At 34.7% G+C, this 27,056-nt stretch overlaps 1 pseudogene; it reads left to right on the plus strand.

Annotated features, from left to right (window-relative positions):
- Window positions 1-3,573: 3,573 nt before the first annotated feature.
- LOC143043050 (sodium- and chloride-dependent glycine transporter 2-like) overlaps window positions 3,574-27,056 on the plus strand; it is a 36,362-nt pseudogene continuing 12,879 nt past the window's right edge.

The raw sequence follows: 27,056 nt of genomic DNA on the forward strand, positions 1-27,056 counted from the left end.
CCTAGTATAAACTTTAAATTCATTCATGCAAAATATGAAAATCTGCAAAAGTAGGACCTTGAACCTCAGCTTATCCACATTTTGACTTTTGAGCTGCATATTTTTTTTTCTTTTCATCTTACTGACAATCTACATGATCTAAACATAAAAAAATGATAAAAACATAATTCTAGATTAACTTTGTGTTTTTATTTTTGTTGATACAAACAATTTTTCCCAGCTTAAAAGGAAAACATCATCACAAAAAAGGAGGTCATACTAACCTCCTAAATATTCAAACAAACCAAAATAATTACTTGATTAAGATCTTGTCATAAATTAATAGCATTGATACTCTTATTTTTGAAGACCATATATATATATATATATATATGTCTTTTGCATACTTATATTCCTTTGTACAACAGTATGCATATTAAGATTGATTCCGAGGACTTAAATGTTAAATTAGCATGATTAATTTTACAGTTTCTCAGCTCCATGTGTACAATATGAGAGTATCTTGCAATACTGTATATTCTGATATTCAGAACATATTGTGAGGTTTTTATTAATGCAAATGAGAGGTGTATATCATTCTCATTTCTGAGACATATTTATGAGCTGAAGACCAGTGCCAAAATTTCCTCACTGCATTGAAGACCCATAGGTGACCTTCGGTCGTTGTCTGCTCTTTGGTTGTCACTTGTGTTGTTGTCTCTTTGACAAATTCCCAGTTTCTACTTCCCATTTTATAACATGTATGCAGATTTTTCGTAAATTACAATAACCAATCATGCAATTCTGTCCATTATTTATTTGTTATTGAAAATAAGCAAAAATAAATGCACACAAAATTTAACATTGTTAATAAAGGCTTTTTTTAAAATTCAAAACAGTTGCCTACACCGTTAATTTCCTTGTTTGATTTATTTCATATTTTTAAAGCCTTAATAGCTAGCTAGATGGATCCAGCCATTTTATAAAGGGGGTTCCCTGTTCCCAACCCAAGATTTAGGAGGGGTGGTTCCAACTATATGTTCCCATTCAAATGCATTGAGTGTCCAAAAAAAAGGAGGGGTTCCAAGTTGAACTACCAACCCCTAGAATCCTCCCCCTGTGATCCAGAATTTTTTTCACTTAACCACTGGGGATCTGAACCATTTAAAAGTTTTTCAAACATGTGAGGGTGGGGGTGACCCCCAATGGACTCTCCCTATATTTCATTTGATGTGTTTTATTGTTCCATACAAGAATATATATGGTTTAGGGGTGGGGATCTTGACTGTTTACAAGATAATAGCACATTCTCAAATTGAACGGGACGGGGTGACCCCCAGGGACTTCCTTTTAATTTTAATTGATTTGTTTTATCGTCCCATTCAAAAATATATGGTTTAGGGGTGGGGATCTGGACCGTTTACAAGATAATAGCACATTCTCAAATTGAACGGGGATGGGTGACCCCCAGGGACTAACCTTTAATTTTAATTGATTTGTTTTATAGTCCCATTCAAGAATATATATTGTTTAGGGGTGGGGATCTAAACAGTTTACAAGATAATAGCACATTCTCAAATTGAATGGGGTGGGGTGACCCCCCAGGGAATTCCCTTAATTTTAATTGATTCATTTTATTGTCCCATTCAAGAATATATATGGTTTAGGGGTGGGGATCTAAACCGTTTACAAGATAATAGCATATTCTCAAATTGAAGGGGTGGGGATTACCCCCGAGGGACTCACCCTCCCTTCTTTCTTTCCCAAAAATACCTGATCACCACCCCCCCCCTTTTTCCTCATTTCAATCACCCTGATATGATCTGATAGTTTTATCACTTACAATAGGAATTGGTTTAAATACGGTTAAATTTTTAAAAATTTTTGCAAGAACAACCGACTAGTATAGCACTCCAAATGCTTAGTTTTTTTGAAAAAAATTAAACGACACATTTTTTTTTCCAAAAAAAAAAAAATCTTCTTCAAATACTAGAAGCACAGCATTCACTTTTCGGGGCTGATTCTGACACCCCCTATTAAATTTTAGGCAAAATTTTAAATCTAGAATAAAAACTTACAAGAAAAGGGTATCAGTTACCTAATATTTACCTCAGCTATCATTATTAGCTATGCTATTGTCAATTTAGGATTAAGTTTTAAAAGTTTAAACATATTTAACCCCATACCCATATTTCAGAAACTTCCAATTTTGGCCGATTCTAGTATGTAAAAGATGCTATATTTGAGTTGCCAAATCTTTTAAATCTATGGTTCAAATCTTTTAAAATTTTTACAAGATGTTTAGGTTGGCCTAGTTTATCAATGAAAAAAAATTAAGAAAAATTAAACGACAGGAATTTTTTGGGGTATAGTGTTGGGTACCCCCTTAAGTTAACGGGTCCTTTAGTTAACGGATGCTTCGTGAATAAGCTCCCTGTTCTTTTAAGGGGGTAGACTTTGGTTCAGGGAGATAACTCTTTAAATCAGTTAAGCGTTTGTAAAAGTCATGTTCATCAATGTATTTTAAGCATTTACCTGAAACAGATTGAAAATAATCTATGTAACCTAGAAGCTTAGAATATATTTTTGAAAATGGTTGACACAAACGTACTGATGATTTAATACAGAATATGCTGTATGAATCCCAGTTAAACAACAATCCACCAAAGTTCAGGAAACATGTTACATTCGAGTTAAAGTTGCGGTAGCTGAAACACAGTGAGTGACAATTTCGACATTTTCTGCACATTGCAACTGTGCTATTTCAAAATTATCCAATGGTCAATAGTCTTATATCTAATTTTTTAATCAGTAACGTTTATAAATTAAACTAATAATCATTTTATTTAGTATACTAATAATATGGATTATAGTTCTTAACAATACTAGTGACTCTTTTAGTGTTCCAGAGTCCGGTTGACAATAGCGTACCGGTCATGCATGAATTATATTGTTAAGGATTTTACAAATACCCCTACAAAAGGTTAATATGAGGCAGGAATTACCTGTGAATGGGGACGAAGTCTATGATTTTTTTTTTTTAATCAACAATATTAAAAAGAGAAACGGAAATACCGTAACGTTTCCGATTTTGGTTCTGTTGTTAGGGATTTTAGTTCTGACGTTATTTAAGTTATGACGTCATATTCAATGTAAAGAAAGAAACACTGTCATCAGGTAACGTTTGTTTAATAACAAACATTTTTTTTTAAAATGAATTAGTATAAGTTCCTTTCTTAGACTGATAAATATACATTTTATTCAAAGTCTCATGTAAACAAGACCGGAAACGGAAGTAGATTTCTGCGCCGATCCGGAAATTCAAAAACGCGACAAAAAAAAAAAATTAACGATTTTGAGTTCATTAGTACAATGAAAAATTCGGGAAATTTTCCCGATTTTTTTTTTTTTTTTTTTTTTATTGAATTTTTTACTGTAATAGGGGACTTCGTCCCCATATTAAACACTACATAAATGCTGTCCATGAATTAATCTTCTTTTATAGCTATTTTTTTCTTGTATATCGAACGATATATTTATTTTACCATTGAAGGACTTTCGAAAGGCACACATGAAGCGGTAACATGTTGTTAAATGTGGTTAAATCATCATGATTATCGAACGATACGTTTTCTATCATTGAAGGAGTTGAAAGAAAACACAAGATCGAATGGCAAATATAAAGTTGCAGATGAAGAAAGAAGAGAAACATGGACTGGACGTTTGGACTTCTTCATATCTTCTGTTGGATATGCTGTTGGTATTGGCAACATCTGGCGATTTCCATACCTATGTTATAAAAATGGAGGAGGTCAGTTTTTTCTTATGGTATTAGATTAAATGTGAATGGTATCATCAGTCAAAATTGTTTAAAGGTCAAATGAATAAATAGAGTAATTTAATCTGACATACAAACACTTGATGTTTAAGTATTCGATATTAAGCATCTTTAAACTGAGATGTTCTTGCCTTTTACGGGGACTAAATAACTGGACAAGACATCATTACAAAAACACGTCTTTATTCTCCATAAGCACGTTCATACTAAAGACATCAAAAACAGCATTACGGGTCTGACCTTACACCCTTACCTGGAATAGCCCCGACCTCGAACAGAATTCAACCCTAATACATAACATCCCCCCGCTTAGCAAAAATTTGGATAATTTTTTTCCACAGGTTGAATTCAGTTCAAACCATAATACTATGTAAATATCAATTTATAAAAAACAATCTCCAGTACAATACGACTCCATATGCAAAATCTTATTGAAATACGTTTCAACTCTTAGCTCTACAATCTCACATCTTACTCCATATGCTCTAGTAAAATTTGATAACGTTATGAAATCACAATACAATTATTTGTAAAATAGCATATATATATAAGTGAAACAATGTTGTCATGACTGTAGCTGTTTATTATACATCGATAAGGAACCAACAGAGACCGCTACCTCTTATTGAAAATGAGCTTTCCACAATAGGTTTCATCCACCATAACTGTTTCTCTCACACTCTCATACCCCCACCCCCCTACTCTCTCTCACAGACTCGTGGATCCGTATTTATAGTTAATGAAACATATTTCAGAAAAGCAACACCTCTTGAAACGGCAATTTATGATTTCTATCACACCGCTACTGACAATATTCCACATGAACATTCATTCTACTGTATCAAATGTACACGCTATCAAATGATTTCCGTTATCATGAACAAATTTGATGAAAATCAGTTATGTGCAAATAGTGAAAACTGATATGCAAATTTTGAATGAATTTATGCACACTTATTAAAAAAATGGGCTATTCCAAGTCAACCAAAAATATAATGAAATGCAATAAATTTGAACAAACGAACATTAATAAAGTGCTTCAATTAACAGTTCAAAATTTATCAAATTGTTGGACATCTATACAAGAATACGAATGACGGCGAGATAACCCTCACACAAATATCAGGTGCAACAGAGATGATGCTGGTGATTCTTTTCTTTTCTTTTTCTTACATTAATTTACTTTGTTACGCAAACTTTATCTCTGGATACTTATGAATTAGCGGCGGTGAAAATCCCACACGCTTATGCAGTTACGAGCAGACGCTACTTTGATCATTTATTTCATTGTAAGCGGCGGAATAATTTCCACACGCCCAAGCTATAATACACTTAATTTATTATAGGCGGGGGCCTTTTACTTATAATCTCTTTGGCTTTAACGTTGAGATTAGAAATATCCATCCAACGTGCGTTCTGTGCAGGTTCGCCACAAAGATGAACTAAATATTTATGTGTTCCGTTCACTATTTTACAAGCAAGTATACGTTTGATTTTAACATTGTCTTTGATATGACTATCTGTGGACGATTCAGGTGTCGTAAAATTAGTGTCTCGGAAACGCACGGGTTTTCTGTGCATCCTTTTAGAACGTCGCACGGGTAAATTATTTTCTGATGTGCTTACATCCGGGACATTGGATAATTCATTTTCGGATGAAACAAGATCATTGCATGGACTATCGTTCTCACTGTGCTCCGAATGTTCATCTGATAGTAAATCGTGTTCTACTGTGAACTGATTGACATTTGTAATAACTGGATCCATGAAATAGTTACACTGATTAGGTTTGCGAACATATGCCGGCTTTAGTCTGTTAATATGGATTGACGGGAAATTTTTAGATGTAGTCTGGTCTTTTAATGTATATAAGTGTGGACTTTCACAATTTTCAACAACATATGGTCCTGCAAATTTGAATTTAAATTTATGTCCTGGACCTGTCGGGTCTTTACTCATGTATACAAAGTCGCCAAGTCTTAATGTTAAGTTATGAACTTTTTGATTAGCGCGTTCCATCATTGCTGTTTGCGACTTTAGTGCGTGATCCTTTACTTCATTCCGAATAATATCTAATCTTTCGGAAAATTGTTTAAGATAGTCATGATAATCTTTTGGGATTGACGCTAAATTCAAATCACGAACGTGTCCCGACAAAGGAAATTTAGGACGACTGCCGTAAAGAATTTCAAAAGGTGAATATTTTACACTGTCATTGGCAGTTGAATTTAATGAAAATAAAATAGATGGTACCATATTCTCCCAATGTTTTCCCTGTTGAATGTAAGGCGTCATGCGTTCTGCAAACGTTCTATGCGTTCTTTCACACAAACCAAGACAGTGGTGAGTAAAACTCGGTGTGTATTGCTGATTTATCTCCAGTAATCGACACACTTCCTTAATTGCACGAGCGGTGGCTTCCGAACCACGGTCACTGATCATAGTATCGCAAACTCCATATTGAGATACAAGTTTAAACAAGACTTCCGCAACTGTCAACGCATCTTTGTTTGGTATAGGCTCTGCAACTAAAAATTTTGTGAACGCATCGACGGCTGTAAATATATAAGAGTTTCCTTTTGCTGACACTGGTACAGGTCCGTATAGGTCCATTTGCCAAACCTGAAAATGCGCTTCAGGTGTCTTAAAAGCGACGATACCTGCTTTTGTTTTAACTTGAGTAACTTTTCGGCTCTGACAATCGTGACAACTTCTAACATAATCCGTCACACTCTGTAATAATTTCGGGAAATAATAATGTTCTTTTAACATGTCCGTTGTTTGTTGAATGCCACCGTGTCCACCTAACGGTGAGTCATGGTACAGTCGAAGAACGGTTTTAATAGCGACCTCTGGTAACGCTAGTTGATACGAAGTGAAAAGTTTTGTCCGTTTACACTTTGCTGTACGAGTATGAAAAAGCAATCCATCCACCATGTCATAATTTGGAGTTTCGAGTAGAAGTTTTCTAGCAGCTTTCTGTGAAGAGGGTAATTTATTCTGTTCAAAATATGTCATAAAAGGTCCAAAGTATGGGTCCCGCACTTGCAGTTTTTGAAAAGTGTCCTTACTAAAATCACCATGTCTAAAAAATTCAATTGAATCAGTGAATTTAACTTGCGTATTGTTCTCACTTGTAGCCGTTTCTGTACTAAGATTAGTTTGGGTTTCGTCACCATCGGTATTTAACGTTGTAAAATTTGAATGATCTTCCTTTTCCGTAGAAATTTCTGTATCCTGATTTTTAGCACTTGTTTTGTGATCGACTGATTCTGACTGATTTTCAGTGTCAATATTTTGAGATGAAGTTTCCGGTATATCACGGTTTCCTGTATCTGCTGTTATATTAAGGTCTTCTGAGTCACATTTGTCCGTGAATTGTTGATATTTTATGTAATCTGGTAACTGACTTTTTATTTTGGAAATTGTTTGATCTGCTACATCGTAATCTTCTGTATCAGCGTCATATCCAAAATCTAATTGTTTGTTTTGAAATTGTTTACTGCGCTTAAAATGTTTTAAATTCCTAATGGAGTCGTGACTTTGCATTACGTTTTCAACTTCCGGAAGATTGTGTTCTTGAAAATCAGTACTTTCAGAATCCAGAAATTCGGAAATTTAACACGCTTTTCTTCAAATTGTACATGTATATCACCAACATGTTCGGGAACGTACGGAAAAAATGGGTCCTCTTGATCAGGACTATCAATACCTTCACAACTAGTCAATCGAGTTGACCGAGATAAAGCGTCTGCAACCTGCATATCTTTTGCCGGTTTATATCGTAGTTCAAAATTTAACTGTTGCAATATTGCTACCCAGCGTTCATATATGGCCCCTTTAAGTTGTTTTTGAAATATAGGCCGAAGGGCCTGGTGGTCGCACTCGACAATAAATTTACGACCCCTCAAATACATTACACAATCTAAAATAGCTGTTACCATCTCTAGTAATTCTAATTTTGTAGGTCCGTACGATCTTTGCCATTTGCTTAATGACTTAGAACCAAAACGAATTACACTGATCTCCTTACTATCGCTAGCTGTCTCCTGATACTGGTACAACATGTATCCTATACCTTTAGAACTGGTATCCACTGCTAAATAAAACTCAGTATGAAAATTTGGAAATGCTAAGATCGGAGAATTTGTCAATAAATATTTCAACTTGGTAAATGCATTTTCTTGTTCTGATGTCCAACGAAATTTGGCGTTTTTCCGAAGAAGTTTGGTTAGAGGTTCTATTTCAGCGCTAAAATTTGGAATAAATTTCATGAACCAGTTCAAAAGACCTAGTGCACGGCGAAGTTTACATACTGATCGGGGTGACGGATATTCTTGAACTGCTGTAATTCGATCAGGCGGTGGTTGTATACCGTCTTTAGAAATAAGGTGGCCAAGAAACAAACAAGATTTCTGTGCAAAATGACATTTCTTAGGGCCCAATTTTAGGCCAGCGGCTTGTAAACGACTAAATACCTCATGTAAATCACTAAGGTGTTGCTCAAAGGTTTCTGATGTTATTAGAACGTCATCTAAATAACACAGACAAGAATTGAATGTTAACCCATGGAGCACTTTGTCCATTAAAAGTTGAAATGATCCTGGCGATGAACTTAAACCCATTGGTAGGCGAAGAAATTTATATGTACCGTAACAAGTGTAGAATGCGGTATATCGTTGGCTGTCTGGAGATATAGGCATCTGAAAAAATCCTGAACTTAAATCGATATGAGTTATGAAATTCGGGGTCCTGTTTGAGAAAGACTCTGTTAAATCCTGTAATTCTGGTAGTCCATAAAAAAACTGCTGAGACTGAACAAAATCGCAACAAAATCTGAACTGAGAGAGACTGTTTGAAACTGATTGAAATCGCTATTTTGGCTATTTCGGGACTCCTTGGCTCTTTTTGAAACTAACACTATGGGACTTGTGATGGGTAGATCTTCGGTTTCACCAACCGGGGAAATTATTCCTTGTTTTAGCAAATGATCGAGATGATCCCGAAGTACTTGTTTTTTATCTGGGGTAAGGCGATACGATCGCTGATATTTTGGCTTGAAATCCGGTTTTAGTATAATCTTGTGTTGCACTACGTCCGTGAAACCTAAAGCAGGATTTTCATCTGTTACAAATATGTTGTCATGCGATTTTAAAAACCCTTTCAATTGTCCTTGTTCAGACTCAGATAAATATTTTGGAATATCAAAATAGGAGAAAATTTTTGTCCCACTAAGTTCCCCATCTTCACACTTTTCGGTCGAAAACTGTACATTATTAACCTCTGGATTTTCTCTATTTCCTATATATGTAGCTATTAAATCAGAGTCATTGTCAAGTATCTCAAATTTCGCAACAATCTGACCCCTTGGAATATCAACTATTTCATTTGTAGAATTAAACAGTTTGACAGGCACCAGTTTATCTTTATTTACAGAAACTACCGATTTCGCTGTCAAAACACCTAATTTAAACAAAATAATTATGGTTCGTGCATATTCCTTGCATACCATGTAAAATATCATTATGAACTTTGCCCATACTATCATCTCAGAATTTGGCAAAACTGACAAACGCTTTTGATTTTTCACGTTACAGAAACGGGAACATACGGTCAACTTCGAAAAATCTAGCATTATTTTCTTCGAGACCAAATAGTCTGTGCCTAATAATAACGGATGTGATGTTTGTGAAAATAAATGTACTAAAATCCAATGTTTTCCTTGTGGAATTTGTATTTTAATTCGTGAAACACCAATAATATTAACAGATTGGTTATTAGCTAAAACAATTTTAGTCTCACTAGTTGAATTTACCCATGACTTGTGAGTTTCAGGTATTGAATTAAATAATTGTTGTGAAATTACATTTATTGAGCTTCCCGTATCTACTAGGGCTGCAATTTTTAAATTCAAAATCTGTACAGACAAATAAATAAACTTATTCCGTCTTTCCATATTTGATGTAGAACACTGCATTTCATCATCGGAAGTTTGAAAATGTTCAGATTGAACAGTGTTAATAAATGACCTAGAAGGCGAACGACTACGACATCTGGCACCTATATCAGTCCGCCCGAACGACCGTGCCTGGTGTCCCCCGGGACTGTTCAGTTTCCCGAAAGTCTCTTACAATTAAGCGCTGAATGACCAATTTGGTCACACAACTGACATGTGATATCTGAACTGCTAACTCCTTGTCCGTCCCAGTTGCAATAACGTTTAATATGATTTGGCGAATTACAATTGAAACAAAGATTGTTTGTTACCTGAGGGAGGTAGGTTGCCTGCTGACGACTGTTGGTTGCCTGAGGGGGGTTGGTTGCCTGCTGACGACTGTTTGTTGCCTGAGGGGTAAGTTGCCTGCTGACGACTATAAGCAAATCGATCGGTACGTCTGTTATGTTTTGTACTTTCATCAGTTTTAGATGCAGTTAAATTTTGGACTGCCTTAGTGAGAGTGTCTATTTGTGACTGTAAGGAGGCGAACTCGGAGTCACGTTTATCACTAGGTTTTGCCTGTTTACTTGCCGCAGCTACTTGTAGCTCAGCCTTCCTATACCCATAAGCTTCGCCAATTTTAGCGGCTGCTAATGCCGATGGACTGTCTCTATGGTGACCGGCTCTTACAAAAAAGCATTTTCATGGGGATAGCCGCCAAATTTCCGACAGTTTGCTAGTTTTTCCATCGTGTCTGAAATGGCAAGATTTGAATTACATGTTGAAAAGTTCAAAGGTAGTTTTGGGGACGGAGTAAGTAAATAATTAATATCTGGCTCCCGAAGCTGATTTAGCGACAAAAATTCGTCTGATAGAACAGAGTTTGGTTGTTCAAATTCTAGGGAATCGTCAGAGTACTGGGACAATTGTGATGTAGAAACGGGTAAAGGCAGTAGTGGGGTTTCAGACGACTTAATTGATATCAATCCAAATTCGACCTCACTGTCGTACTCGTCATCAGAAAAATTTGCCGAGAGTTGATTTGAAGCCATTTACAAAATTATGTTACCAACGATCAGGATTACCCTATACATGTAGCGAGTAAATTCTCACATACACATTCATAAGATGCCATTTTAATATAAAGAGCAAAAATCAACAGTTGTGGGTCTAGCGAGCTAGAATGATATTACGCTTTTATATGTATACTTCAGTCTAAATGTATTACGTTTTGTTTAATGCCTTGTGTAGCGAGTTAATTCGCACATACACTGAACCACTATACATACAACCATGTTCATGTATCAATACAAAGAGCAGCGAGATAAATTCTCACATACAAAACTGAAAATTTGTGAAAAATATGCCAATCAGTTAGGTAAATGTTTTAATTACAATCTTTATTAAGCCTTAAACAAAGTCTGAGAAGCCAAAGCTTCGCTAGTGTAGGTGACGGATGAATCCCATCCAAGTACAGAGCGAACGATGTACTATAACTCGTTTGCAGATCGTAATGCCGCTTTCTGGATGCCAAAATGTCCAAATTGAAATCCGGTGAGTTTTGTCCTAAAAATTCGTTTAAAGTGATGTACTTATTCACTTCTAATAACTGCTCATGTAGAATATCGTCCTTCTTTAAGAACTGGTCGGGGACAGGGTGGTTATGAAACTTGTTCCACCAGTAAATAGAATAAAACGGAACTTGAAGAAAAATAAGTCGCACTGTTGGGAACTTGTGAATAAAGGTGTAGATATCCCGTAAATCCTGGCAAAGATCTGTTACCACTTGAAAATCAGATGATTTCAAAAAAATATATTTACCAGTCTTGAATGTTAAGTCACAGGTGCCCAACCATATAAAAAGAGTGATGTGTATCTGCCCTAAGTCCTGAAATGTCTTCACAGCTTTTTCTTTCAACCATTGTAAATTCTGTTGTACTGTCGTGCCGGGATGTATCCACCATACAATTTTCCGTTCAGGGTGTTTATCTACAGTCTGATCCTTTAAATACCTTCCCTTACTGTCAGATAAAACGACAGGTATATTTTTCAAAGTTCCCACATTTTCTAACCTCGGACTTAAGTTGGTGAGATTTTTCTCGGCTTAAGAAATAAGACTCATTCGGGTACAAAAATTTCAAGAACCAACGGAAATAAAAACTAGAATTCCCATGCAAGCAATAGCGGATGTCACCCTGGTCCGCCAATTGCCACTAAACAGCAACCATGGCAACGGCAGCCATTTTGGAAATTCCAAAGTTGAATGCCGCATCTGGATTTACAAGTTAACATTTCTGTAACGTTTCATACATTTTGAAGAATTTTCAAAATTTTGCTATTTTTGAACAGTTTCCATGGCAACATTTGAAAATTCCAAAGTCATACTACTGCTTCATATTGTGCCCCCCCCCCTTATATTATACCATCATATAACATTTAATGGCTGTAGAATTAATTTAACCCTAATGTTCTGGAATGTTCCATTACATTTTCACATTTTTGCTGTTTCCATGCCAATGGCAGCCATTTTTTTAATTCCAAAGTAAGGTGCACAACTACACATGGTGGTGAACATTATGGTATAGTTCCATCAAAATTGGTCCATTATATTCCGAGAACTAAGCTGGACAAAAAAGTGTGGAATAAGAATAATAAAAAAAAGAATCGAACAATAACAATATGTCACCCGACCTCCGTCAGGGTGACATAATTGTCTCTGTGTAAAAACCATGTGCTTGCCGCCTACATGTAGTGTCACGCTTCAGTGCACGCAAATCGATCCTCGTGGTAATTCACAAAAATATTTCAGTTACACAGTATAAAATTGAAACAAATTGTCAAAAGCGGTTTACAAAACAAATTTATCCATTTGAAGTCCTCCACCCTGAGATGTTCTTGCCTTTTACGGGGACTAAATAACTGGACAAGACATCATTACAAAAACACGTCTTTATTCTCCCTAAGCACGTTCATACTAAAGACATCAAAAACAGCATTACGGGTCTGACCTTACACCCTTACCTGGAATAGCCCCGACCTCGAACAGAATTCAACCCTAATACATAACAAATCATGTTATTAAGTAAAGATGAGTGGTATGAGCGCAGAGTCACAATTTGAAAAAAACAACATTGTAGGTCAAAGTAAGGCCTTCAATACAGAATGAAAGAGAAAAACAAAAAAGGCAATTATTAGGAAACTAACATATTAAATTGGCCTCTTCAAGAAAAAAAGTCCCTTTGCAAAAATAAATAAATAAAATAAAATATATTGGAAAACAAATGCATTGATTTGTCAAATATTTCTTTTTCAGGATCGTTTCTGATTCCGTATATAACGTTTATGATACTGGGTGCGCTACCAATGTATCTTCTGGAATTCTCTCTTGGGCAGTTTTCTAGTAATGGACCAATACGTGTTTGGAAAATATGTCCCTTAACGAAAGGTGAGTCCTTTTTTATTATACGTGTGTTCTTTTACCTTCAGCCCCAATCACACTAGACCAATATCGCACCACTATCATCGCAATCTAAAATGAATTCAGATCGTAGTGAAGTTACGATGTGCGCGGCATACAAAAATGAATTATCGTTGTTTTCACAATGCTACTACGTCCTCATTATGCTTCTATACCGATCCCGATACGATAATACAACGTTCTTATCACGCTTCTACAGCGACCTCATTTAGATTATAATTTTACTACGCTCATCACGTTCTCACTACGACCATACCAAGATTTATCCAATTGCAACACGACCTTACCACGCTTCTTTTGCGATTATAGCACACGCTTGTCAATATTATAATATGTTTGTACGTCGGTATCAGCAATAACGTCAACATCATATTCCATGAAAAAAAACTGTCACATTCCGTCTGTTTCTCATTAATACCTATATTTTTCGGAAAAAAACAGTCATGCCACCAAAATCTACCAGAACTCGTGTGCGTGGTGTTAAAAGTAGATAAAAGGACAGAAGAGCTCTGATAGTAACGAATCCTGATCCAGTATAGAGATGTCGTACCGACTAATTGAAACTCAATCACAATTTATTGCTGGTATATAAAGGTCAAATGACGATGTTTAGGTGAACAAAAGTATGGATGACACGTATTTGTCAAGCATCGTTGAGCAGTTGGAGAAACAGAACAAGAGTCCAAATTAAATACAGACAAACGATTTTATATATTTCATGTCATAACAACCAAGAGAATGATGGTCGTAGTATGAATGTAACATAGTTCGTAAGACGAGCGTGATGAGGACGACATGGGCATGCTAGAATCGTACTGTGGTTTTGAAAAGTGAGATACAAACGTTGTACAGTCGTAGTAGAAACGTGGTTTGGTCGCAGTGAAACATGATGATCGTAACACGATCATAGTAAAGTCGCTGAAAGATTGTAACGCACTCCGTCTCATTTTCTCTCTGACTAGAATTGCGCTGTCGCTAAGGTCTCACTACGATGGTACAGATACCTTTGCTCTCTCACTACGCTTTTACTACGATCTGATTTCGCCACGACCACACAACGATTGCTTTTAACATGTTCAAAAGTGGCCACCCTCATCATGAGCATGGATACCCAACCACGACCGTACTACGACCTTACTGCGATTTACACGATCGCACTACGATCGTCAAAACTTTTTTTCACAGATCGTAGTGCGATATTAATCGTTTAAGCTAGGTTCACACTGCCGATCAGATCAAATCGATGATCCCGATGGTCCTAATTACCACGACCAAGCTCAACCAAATTCATTATCGGGCCTGTTTACGACTTCTACCCGACCGCCATCCGACTGTACACGACCTTAACTCGAACAGTTAGGACTTCATCACGACTCCCTTCCGACAACAAAATGAATACTTCTTCAATAATTCCGATCAATTCACGATCTTTACACGATCTTTACTCGACTAGCTAGACCAAATCAACCATTCACGATCTCAGCCTGATCTCGACCAGACCAAATCGACCTGATCGTATATGGGTCGTAGGGATAATCGGGAATTGGTCGGGTATGCACATTTTTAGTAAAAAAACGTTCGATTTTTTGTATTCTATTCCGCTTCGGAGTGGGCATTAAGAGTTACCCTTGCCCGTCCTTACGCACGTACGTCCCAACATGACCCTTTATAATGTTTTACATGTTTATTTGGTTATATTCAATAGAAGGTCCGATTAAAATATCTACATAGAAATAAAGCAGTTGGATTTGTGGGCAAGATGGTAAGAGCTCAGAGAGACAGGCTAATTGCTGTGACGGAGCTTGTAGAGTGCATAGAAGACAAAGAAGATGGTGTAGACAGGCGCCGAGAAATCTATGTGGGGCAGTGGCTGACACGAAGTCCACTGTGTGGGCAGTTTGAATGACTTGCACTAACGCAATAAACAGGAACCAAATGCTTATAAAAAATTCCTCATAGTGTACACTGATATGTAATGGTAGTTATATTGCTCTTTTTGGAAATGACAACACAAAATGAGATTTGTCAAAGGATTAGAACTTATGTTAGATAGCAATAAATATACTTTACCATCCCCATTTCCTTGCTTTTTTTATAAATAAAAGCGTACTATTTGTCAAATATATGTGCATAAGTATGTAATCAGTATTTTTCATAGATTTGATATCCAGTAGTTGAAGGGTTAAAGATATTTATTCTCTTTTTGCTGAATGGCAACAACCTGTATGTATTTGCCAAAAAATATAACAAAAAGAGGGCAAAGATGTCACATATTTCCCCAAAATTGTGTGCCGTTTGTTATAGTTTGTTAAACGTAACAGAAGTAGAAACAAATGCATCGTTTGGTTAGAGGGGATTGACATTTTGAGTAATTTTAAACAATGTTTTTAGTAATAACAAGCAAGAACACGTTTAGATAATAACTATTGATTTAATGTTAAAGTTGGAAAGAAATGCATCGTTTGAACTAACAAACGACGAACGACAAACTGTAGACGCATTTGCAACGATTGTATAGTTTGTCATAGTTTATTCAAACGTACAAAAGTATGTTAGAAACAAATGATCAAAACTTGAGCTTGCTGAACAGATTGTATCGTTACTGTTAGAAAGAAATTCGCACCAAATGAAAAATATTTGACTTTCGTCTCCTTTTTTTTCGTGAAATTACGTCAAAAAGTTCGAATGCAAAAAAAAAAAAAAAAATGACTGTAAGGTGACCTATAGTTGTTATTCATAATTTCTGTGTCATTTGGTGTTCTGTGAAGAGCGGTCTCATTGGCCATTGTACCACATCTTCTTTTTCATGCTACAAACATTTCTGGACATACGGAAAATACGGACAGACAAAACAGAAAATAGCCCATACAACAGGTAAAATATTATCTTGATGTTCTTATAAATCAACTTGCAAATTGAAAGATAACTTAGTCATCGTCAGTCTAACATTGAATATTATTGCTCAATTACTTTTATACTATTTGAAAAATCCGCCAGTGCCAAAATTGCAGGATTTTCTTCCCTTCAGAACATCTGATATCATCCCAGGTTTTGTTGGGTTACGTGTTGCTAAGTTTTTATTTTTCTATGTTATGTGGACTGCTGTTTGTCTTCTAGTCGGTTACATATTTTCGCTATGGCTGTGTCGGTTTGTTTTCGACCTCTGAGTTTGATTGTTCCTTTGGTGTCTTTCGTCTCTCTTTTAGAATGTTACCTCTCCTTGCTAAAAAAGACACGTACTGTACATGGAAGAATTTTTGTACAGTTAAAAACAATGTTGCCAATTTATTTTTGCGGAAGCAGAGTTATGAGAGTTAATCAATCTGCATACATATACAGAATCGTGTAGCAGTCATGTGTTCTCGTGAATGGCAGAGTAGATATCGAAGAGTGGTTGAATGTAGTCGCGAAGGTATCGGGTATTGGTCGAGTTGGTCTAAGATGATATAAATATACAAGTCGCAGTGATCTGGGAGCGATTGGGCATTGTTCGAGTTAATCTGGAAATGATCGGACATTAGTCGAGCAAAGGTCGAAATGATCGAGTACTGATTGGTAAAAATTTTGTATTCCGACCATGCTCGATCTCTACACGATCATTTCCTGATCAATTCGACCGCCACTCGACGAATTTTTAATCTCTTTTCGAGTGACTTGCTTCTCGATCCTTATCGAATGTTTTTGACATGTCAAAAACTCTCGGGTAGAAAGTCAGATCGATGACGAGCAAGGTAGACTATCCCGAACATTCTTGTAGATTGAGTCAGACCAGTCTCCGATCACGTTATTTGTCTTGATCGGGCTTGATCGAGTTGATCTGATCGGCAGTGTGTAGCTGTAGAGAGACTATATGTTTTTGTCTATGAGACGAACTATAAGTTATTAAAAAGACAAACCAAAAAAAAACAAAAAAAAAAACATTAATTTTCCATTGCGGCTGACAAGAAAGCGTGATATTGAAGTCATGTTTGATACAACAATCTGCCGTGTGCAAACTATAAATCCCCATGATCATACGCAATAACGAGATCATAAGGACTAAAAAAGACGACCTTTTCACATATACGCATGTAAAACTTGTTATATATTTTTAATTATAAGTGAATTTATTCTATTCAACAACAAAATTATAGTTATATTACAAAATATTTATATTTTTGATTTAAGGCGAAGTGTACGTAATTGCACGCCTCTAGCGGAAAACGGGATTAAAAACGTTCGTCGTTAGTTACGCAAGTTATCTCCCTTACTCCAAGAAAGGACACACAAAAGAGAAACTACTTTCTGCGGTCTAGAATAAATCCAACAAGCACTCCTATGCTGTCTTAAACCTCATAGAAATTATCTAAATAACTCCAATTAGAAACACAGCATTCTGAACGTTGTTCTGTGTGCAGCCTGACTTAAAAACACTGTTTTTTTTTGTTTTTTTTTTTTATACACGCGTAGGAGAAGGCATTTCATGTTTATGATATCAACAGAAAGAAAAAACGCCTCACAACAAAATTATAAACAAATAAACATGTAACAATTTTTCTTCTATTGATATCAAATTAATTAAAATGAAACCTGAATTGACCCAACAATATCGTTTTAAAAAGACGTAGTCTTGAACGGAAAACACAGTACTCAACGTAAAGTTTTATAATAGGTTACAAATAATTAATGAAAGACGTGTGAATTTAATTGTTTAATTAAAAAGACGTTGAAATGTTCGTATTTTGCGCAATTGAAAATTTAAGGACATGATTTATATTCATATTAGAAATCAGACGATACCAAGAGAATAATTTGACCACTAGTGCAACACTTACAGGTCGGAAGAACAAAGACGGAAAACAAACAAAAAATAAACAAATTAGGCCCCAAAAATTATTCAGTAACTTAAAAGTTGTCTCACTCTAACATTTATCTTAAAAGTAAGTAAAAATTATATCATTCAACTCCCAGTTTCAACTTTTTCTACATGTGCAGAAAAACAGGTGTCTTCTATTCCGTCCGCAATTTATGGGAAAACTAAATCTAAATTTAGAACCATATTGAAATTGAAAGTACACATGTAAGATAAAATATAACATGTCATTTCTTCTTTCACAAATTCCAATTTCGAAGAGATATATAGCGAAATCTGTTTTCTTTTATTGTGCCTGTGTGCATCATTCAAAATTAAAGAAGTCTCAATTCAAGATTATGAATGAATAGAATATAGAATTACGGGGGGCGAGGGGGGGGGGGGGGGGGTAGGACCTTTATCGGAACTCCGGGATCGGGTGTTTTTAAGCTCGGGATTTCGGGATTGACTCTTTCGGGATCCGGGAATTCTATTTCCGAATTTCGGGTAGTCGGGATTTAAATTTTTTTAAATTCAGGACCTCGGGATGTCGTGTTTTTAAGCCCGGGATTTCGGGATCTGGATCCCTCCGTCCCTCCTCCCTCTATTATGGTTAAAGAAAAGAGGTCAGGGAAGTTTTGTAATACTTGTAACTGTAATTTAATATGTAGTGGAATGAGAGGTGAAATGTGTTCAGACTATTACATTTCGATTTTTTTTTTAAATTTAACCCAAGTTTACTGCAAGGGGTGTTTATCGACCTCGATGATTATCCATGAGGATTTCGCAATCGGTCAGCTCTAGGTTTTCACCTAGTTCATGATCATACAAGAATTGAGAAGCTTGTGGTTTACTAGATTAGTCTTATAATATGAGACTTTGGAGTTCATATAATTTACATTCAACGTTTTTTATCGAATATTTCAAGGCTTTTTGACTATCAATGTTGACCCCCCCCCCCCCCCCAAATTGATTGGATAAAATGAATGGATTACCGCCCCTATTTCAAACTAAAGTCCTTTAAACTGACTGGTATTCGAATTTGTTAAAAGAAAAAATTGGTATCTCTCATATTGATTCAATACCGTAATGCCGAAAAACAATCATTTGTTTCCGCGAATTCCGAACAGCTAGAAATATATTCCCGAGTTTCAATTTGAGTAACTCGAATAATTCAAGCCCTTTCCATGTCCGATATTCTCCCACACGAGAAATGTAGCATTCGTACATTAGCTGAATAATACGACTGAATTATTCGGGTTACAATTGGTGTAAATCCCGAATGCACATAAAAGTAAAGGTCCAGTCCGACTTTCAGGAAAGGACTGTTGTAGATTTCAGATTGATTTCCAGAAATAAAAATCATACAAAAATGTTTCACGCAAATATTCGTCTTCAGACGTGTAAAGTACAACGGTTACTAACCGGTCTGGATTGCGATAAAAGGAAGCGCATGCAATGCATAAAATATATAATGTCGTGGGTCAGGAATGTGTTGAATTATAGAGATGCTTATGCGGCACAAAGATAAGATTAATTTACCCAAATGTACTAAGAATTACCACACAACTTAAATTTACTTAAATATTGATTTGTTATCCTGTGCCAGACAGATGGCTGATATTCTGAGAAGAGACCTTGATGAAATGAAGTTTTATGGGAACAAAGATTTTGAAAACACGTCGCAGTGTTTAGATTTTAACAAAAATAAGGCACCAAGGTCGAAAATAGTTCTAGTTCATAATGAAGAAAATGTCAACCGTTTTCTAGCTTGGCGATCTCCGCACGCACCCACATATAATAGACAAATACAATACAATAGTACACAAAACGTAACATAAAGAACTAAAGACCGAGCAACACGAACTCCAACAAAGCGGTATATATTTCATACAAGTATAGAACTATATGAAGCGTCGAAACTGTTGCGGCGACGTCAATAACGTTGTCGCTGTTTTTTTGTTTTTTTACACTCAAGATTCAACTTTAACAGGGTATAGCTTGAAAAGTAGCACGGTTGCTAAGGACTTTCTTTGCACCAATCGATTCCTCAGACATTTTAGAATCGTCTCATAAATTAAAAAAAAAATCGATTGTCTAATATAATAGAAAATCTTGGAAATGTAACAATTCCTGCCGAATTTCACGATTTTCCCTATATATCCTTTGTAATGTTGGTGTATGATGCTGTTAACTTCAACAGCTCGTATCTCAAAAACGAAAACGGTTACCCCCTTTTTTTATTTTATTTTCTGATTTATTTTTACAAGCAGAATCTACATGTAAAAATTTCCAAAAATCCATTGTGTAGTTTATTTACGTACACTTCGCCTTAACATCATAATCATAATGATGAAAGATTTAGTTCCATTAAATAAGATACAATGTACTTTATATTTTCCTCTAACATTTGATGTCTTTCATTATTCATAGATCCAGATAAAAGTGTTACCTTGTTCGTACGCACATAATATACATAAGCAATATGAAGGTTGTATATGTGGAGTAGGGTCTGCTTACCCATGTTACCCAACAGGAGCACGATAATGGCGGGGTCCAAGTTGTGTATTGACTACCATTGTTTATTTTTATCGTTTTTAGTATGGTGCGGCATTTTCAGTTTATTGTCGATTTATATTTTTTTTTATTGATCTTTTCTTTTCTATAAAAGGTACTGGATATGCAATGGTGATTGTGTCAGTCATATTCTGTATATATTTTAACGTTATGATGGGATATGTGTTGTACTTTCTTTACCATTCACTAACCTCTGTTTTGCCATGGAGCACGTGCGACAATGAGTGGAACACAGAGTTTTGTTATATTTCACAAACAACTAACACATCAACCAGTAATATTTCATCTATTACCGGAAATAATACAGGGGATTTGAAAATGTCATCAAGCGAAGAATTCTGGAGGTGAGAAATAAATATATATTTGCTAAAATGTTCATAATTAAGTACTATTTTATAATTAGAATCCAACGTTGCAGAAGTATGTGCTGTAAGCTCTTTTTGAACTACATCTTATTTATTCAAAGTAGCGTCTAAAACCAACATAACCTCGGTATGAAAATTGTGAAACGTGAACAGATTGCAAGTAAGACAATTTCCCACCAGAAATCAACACATGACAAACGTAACGATTATCAAAACTGAAAATCTCATTATCTGTTTAAACCATCATACATGTTGTCACATATTTGATCCAAAAAAAAAAAAAAAAAAAAAAAAATTAAAGACATTCCAAGGATGAACAAAAACTAAACTAAAATTTAGCCAAAAAGCCAATTCGTTGAACATATTATTTTTAATTGAGCCTAAATCGGACTTTTAAATATCCTTGATTGCAGTCTAACACTTCCTTTTACCCATAAGTCATTTTATTGGTTGAAATATTGGAGGTTAGTTTTGTCAGATTGTCAGGAATTCCCCTTGTTTGAATATTCTATGGATTTTATTGATTTGAAACTTAAAAAAATATCTATAAGTAGAAAAAAGTTATATAAATGCATTTTAATGAAATTTCTTAAATGATTTTTAATGTGCATAATTGAAAAATTGCTGGTTATATATCATGAGTGTGATTTATAACTGTAATTTTTTTCAGTTGTATTTGTGAAGTTTTTAATCCTGCATGGTTTTTCTCATTTCGTTCATAAGTTCTTATGACAAATTAGTTGTACAGTGTATGGTATTCAACAATAGACAAGTTAAAATACAGTATGTCGATCTCTAAATCACAAGAAATTATAGAAACAATCAGATATCGGCCATTTAAATCATTATGTGGTACTTCAATCAGCGGTAGCTTTAATCGAGTAGAATAGTATGTGTACCACGTTCACTATACATAGAAACAGAGACAGAGAGTAACCCTGATTACGTTTCATACCAGTAAATACCTTTTTTAGCTTTAATGTACTCCAGATCACAAGAGGAATAGAAGATATGGGAAACATCAGATTAGAACTCTTGTTATGCCTATTCATATTTTGGTTTATTGTATTTCTTTGTTTGTGTAAAGGAATAAAAGTATCTGGAAAGGTAAGTATTATAAACACGAACTGTTCCAGTTTTCCTGCATCATTTAGCTTATAACCCCCCCCCCTTTTCCAAAAAAAAAAGAAAAAAAGACAAAGATATGCATGGAGGGTAATAATCCTTAACTTCAAATAATGAACTGAATTTTGTAACACTAAATTAAAAAAAACACAACATCCGTATGTTCATGCTATTACCGACGTTCATGCTACACAATTCTGTAAAGTAAATAAAACTCAGTACTCTTATTAAATTTCGTCCCTTTTAAGCAATAAATGTGCAGTTCTTAATTCGTATGGTTGACATGGAAAACAAAACCAGCAACGAAAATTATTCTGACGAATGTTAACAGCTGTTTGTATATACAGAATGATAACCTTGCATCTCCAAATTATGTCTATAGCAAACTCACTTAATTTATTTTAGCTTTTGTTTTAAACTTTCTTTTCGTAAGTAGGACATTCTATTGCTTTTTTTCTGCCTTTAAGTGATCTTTACACCAAGAGCAGTTTATATTTTTGGAAGTATGTTACACAGAATTTCTGAAATGTTTTAAATATAAATTGTGTATAACAAAACTTCCAAAATTGCATTAAAAAGTAAAGTAAAAGGTCAACTTTCGTCCCACATGCGTCGTAATCAATGAGAAATCTCCACAACATACGTTCTCGTTATTTCTGGATTTCTGGAATGAAGTAGATTTTGTTAAAATCTAAAAATGAGTCATCTGATACATATTGCACGAACGTACAATATATTCATAAGATATAAAATACAATATATAAAAGAAGATTGACATTGATTGTTCTTAAGTATAACATATATGGTTGTTTTTGATTGTGAGTTGTTACTAAAACATAACACATTTTGCTTCATTACAGATTGTATACGTGACAGCAATATTTCCATATATTGTATTGATAATCTTTCTCATCAGAGTAGTAACACTTCCTGGTGCATAGGATGGAATACTGTTTTATGTCGTTCCTCAATGGGACAAACTACTGTCTACGAAGGTATACATGCTCATTTAAGGTTTATTTCATTTTATTTTGTTTTGTTGTTGTTGATTTTTGCTGTTTTGTATACCCCCTCCCCCCAAAAAAGTGAAATCGCAAAAATACTGAACTCCGAGTAGAATTCAAAACGGAAAGTCCCTTATCCGAAATCAAATGCACAAACATATCAAACGCGTGGATAACAACTGTCATATTCCTGACTTGGTACAAGCATATTCTTATGTAGAAAATGGTGTATTAAATCTAGTTTTATAGCTAGCTAAACCTCCCATTATTGAATACTTTGGTTTAATGAAACATACTTAATACATTAAGGTTTTTGCCATATTAGCGAAAAAGAGTAGTACGTGTGGGGCAGTATTAAATTTGAAAAATACTGTAAGCTACACGGGTGTCTTCCCATTTATCCAACTTTTTAAAATAAGGTATATTCATTTAGCCAACTTTTCATTTTTGTTAATTATTGGGTTGTTTGTTAAGTAATTATAAGGTGTCTTTCTAAAATTTGACAGTAAATTTGTTCTTGTATGTTTTAAAATTATTTAAAAAATCTATATAAAATAGGCGATAGTAAACTTGTTACATTTTATTTTTGAATAAAATTTAGTTTATTTTAAATTTCGATAATAAATAAATATTTCATCATTTATACAGAAGAAACCCACGAATCAGTAATATTTTTATATTAACATTTTGAAGGGTTTTGGAGCCGCGGAAGGCCCCAAGAAGCTATAGATGCAAAATCATGCTGTTTAGGTGTTTCCCAGACCGTTTTTCAATTTGAAAATGGAAGTTCTGTTTAAATGAATTTTTTTACAATATTGTGGTCTCAAAGTAACATGTTTAGATAAGTATAAGACTTCAGTTTTTATGGGCAACATCAAAAGACCAATATGTAGGATAAAGCAAAAATTTAATTCACATAGTTAAGTATGTGGCTGCTATTTTTTTTAACTCATGATCAAGTTAACAACAAAATTACTAAATTACAAAAGGAATGCAACACTAATAGAATACAGAAGGGCAATCAATGAGCAAAAGACAAATAAATAAGTAACATTGATCCCGAAAAAAACAGGAGCTACGTCTGAACATGCCTTTTCTACTGCCACTATCAACTGCTGTTTATTCAACTTATGCCAGTGCATCTTGAAAAAGGTACATACTCTTGGTTTGACCGAAGAATATAAGAACGATCCATTACTTCATCAACACGTACGACGAGCATGATCACTTCCTTTAGTACCTCCTCACCAAGTTGAACACGTTGAAGAAGTATGGTTCTACGCACTGAATAACTACCAGACCGAAGATTCACAAGTCATAAGCTTTAATAACTACGCCACAGAACAGTGGGTTGACAGTCTTTGTGTAGTAAAACGTATTCAACTTATATTTTGTCCCATTTGGATCATTCGGTCAGAAGAACAGAAACAAATGAACGAAGAGGATCTATTACACAACAAAAGCTCCATCTCATTGACAAATCTCTTCATGAATAAAAGTGCAACTGATATTTTTCTATCCAATTCATATTTTAATTAACGGTTGAAAAACTTCAAAATACTTTCAAATGATTTACATTACACCAACTAAATGTCAGTTGCGCATTTTAACATGCTAATCTAAATAATACTACAGAAAATTTAATCTGGGTATAATTTTCAGTCTTATTTTTCACTTGTCATTCAACACAAACTCTAATTGAAAAACCCTTTGTTCTTGATTACCTTTGATCTCATCTATCCAACTTTTTTTTTACCTGTACTACCTTAGATTTTTAAAAAAGTTGGATAAATGAGACTGAACCGCTACACGTTGTTAAGATTAAATTAAGTATAAAGCTATCGCGCAGTCAAAGTGAAAGAGCGACACAAGACAAAACTGACTGCGCCTTGATAATTACTGTAAATTCAGAAATTATTGCGTGCATTTATTATTGGAATTTTGTCATTTAAGACATCAATGAGATTTGAATTTTTGCAATTTTGAGAAAAATCCTGGCAATTCATATAAAATATTTCAAAATGCTAGTTTGAATTATTGCGTTTACAACACTGTCACATTTTTAGCAATAATAAAAATCTCTCAATAATTTCTGAATTTACAGTATCGAAGAATGAGCAAAGGACAAACAATTGAACACAAAACATAGAAAACTACAGACATCACTTAACTTTATGTTTAAATGAACTAATTTTAAGTCTTTTACAGTTCAATGAATTTCCTCATTCAAACACAGTTATGTACATGAGGAATTGTGTCCCTTATAGCATAAAAAAAACTGTTAAATAAACCTTTCACTATAAACATCCATGTTTATGACCTAAATTACCTGCAAATGAATACAAACATAATGACTATTATAATAATACTTATTATAATTGTTATTCAATGCGTTTTTCAATTGCAATTCAATGGATTTAAAAGGGCTTATGTGTTTGTTTTATTTAGGTGTGGGGTGAGGCTGCATTACAGATATTTTTCTCTACTGGAGTGGGATGGGGTGGCCTATTGACATTTGCAAGTTTCAATAAGTTCCACGATAATTTGTACAGGTGAGTTAATGTGATAGCAGTTGAAATGTATTGTATTTGATATATCTCTTACAACTGCTTTCATTTTTTTTTAGCAACCATACATCAGTAACCTAAAGTTGGTGACGACTCCCTGCTTGTCCTATAATTATATTGTTTTAATAATATACATTCATTACACAAAAGAGGGCCGAAAGATACCAGTTGGCCAGTCAAACTCATTAATCGAAAATAAACTGACAACGCCCAGGCTAAAAATGACAAAGACAAACAGACAAACAATAGTACACATGACACAACATATAAAACTAAAAAATAAGCAACACTAACCCAACCAAAAGCTGGGGGTGATCTCAGTGCTCCGGAATGGTAAGCAGATCATGCTCCACATGTGGCACCCGTAATTGTGTTGCTCATGTTATAACATTCGTAAATGCATTGCAAACAATATAGATCGCAACTGAATAACTTTTGAACGAATAATATATGATTAGTACCAGGAATACAATTAAATACGTCAGACGCGCGTTTCGTAACTATAACATAGACGACAATTAAAAAGCTTACTGTTTACTGAACAAGCCAAACATGTATACCTAATACAGAAATGTAATATGTCGGGAAATAAGTGCGAGGCTGTTCAAGCCTATCCCATTAGAAATTCACATAGAGGTTAATTATTAATATCTATAAAATAAAAATCAGCAGGCAAACTCTTTAGAACTGCCTGTTTCATATTGAAATATTCATAGAATTGAAATGAAAAGGTGGAATTAAAAGTTCTGATGTTGTTTTTATAATTGGTCTATAAATATTCTGACAGAATGATGACAATTCCAACATATTACCTACTGTTACGTATAATTACAACATGAAAATAAGCTGTGTGCAATCTGCTCTTTGACTTTTTCAGCTAAAAAACACCTACAAAAGTTTTATAATTAAGTGCAATTTTTTACCCTGGAACCACAGATGCAAATATGTATTTGTCATTTTTGAAACAATAAAATCTGTGAATCTTAAAATCTTTTTAATTTATATACCAGGAATGTAATGATTGTTCCAGCAGTGAACTGTGGAACAAGTATATTTGCTGGTTTTATTACATTTTCGATGCTTGGTTTCATGGCTTTGAACAAAGGAACAACAGTTGACAAAGTACTAAATCAAGGTATGTACTTTCATCTCTATGGACATAAACTAAAATTACACATTCTTGTTCAGACACTACAAGTAAAAAAGATCCATGAAGAACTCTTAATTCAAATACGGAGATGTGATATGATAGCCAATGAGACAACTATCCAACATACATGCCAACATTTAAATGAAGTAGATGTAAGCTATCATAGACAACCGTTAGCCCTTCGATAATGCAAAAATCCGAAAA

This window comes from Mytilus galloprovincialis, chromosome 8, assembly GCF_965363235.1.
Source record: "Mytilus galloprovincialis chromosome 8, xbMytGall1.hap1.1, whole genome shotgun sequence".
NCBI lineage: Eukaryota > Metazoa > Mollusca > Bivalvia > Mytilida > Mytilidae > Mytilus > Mytilus galloprovincialis.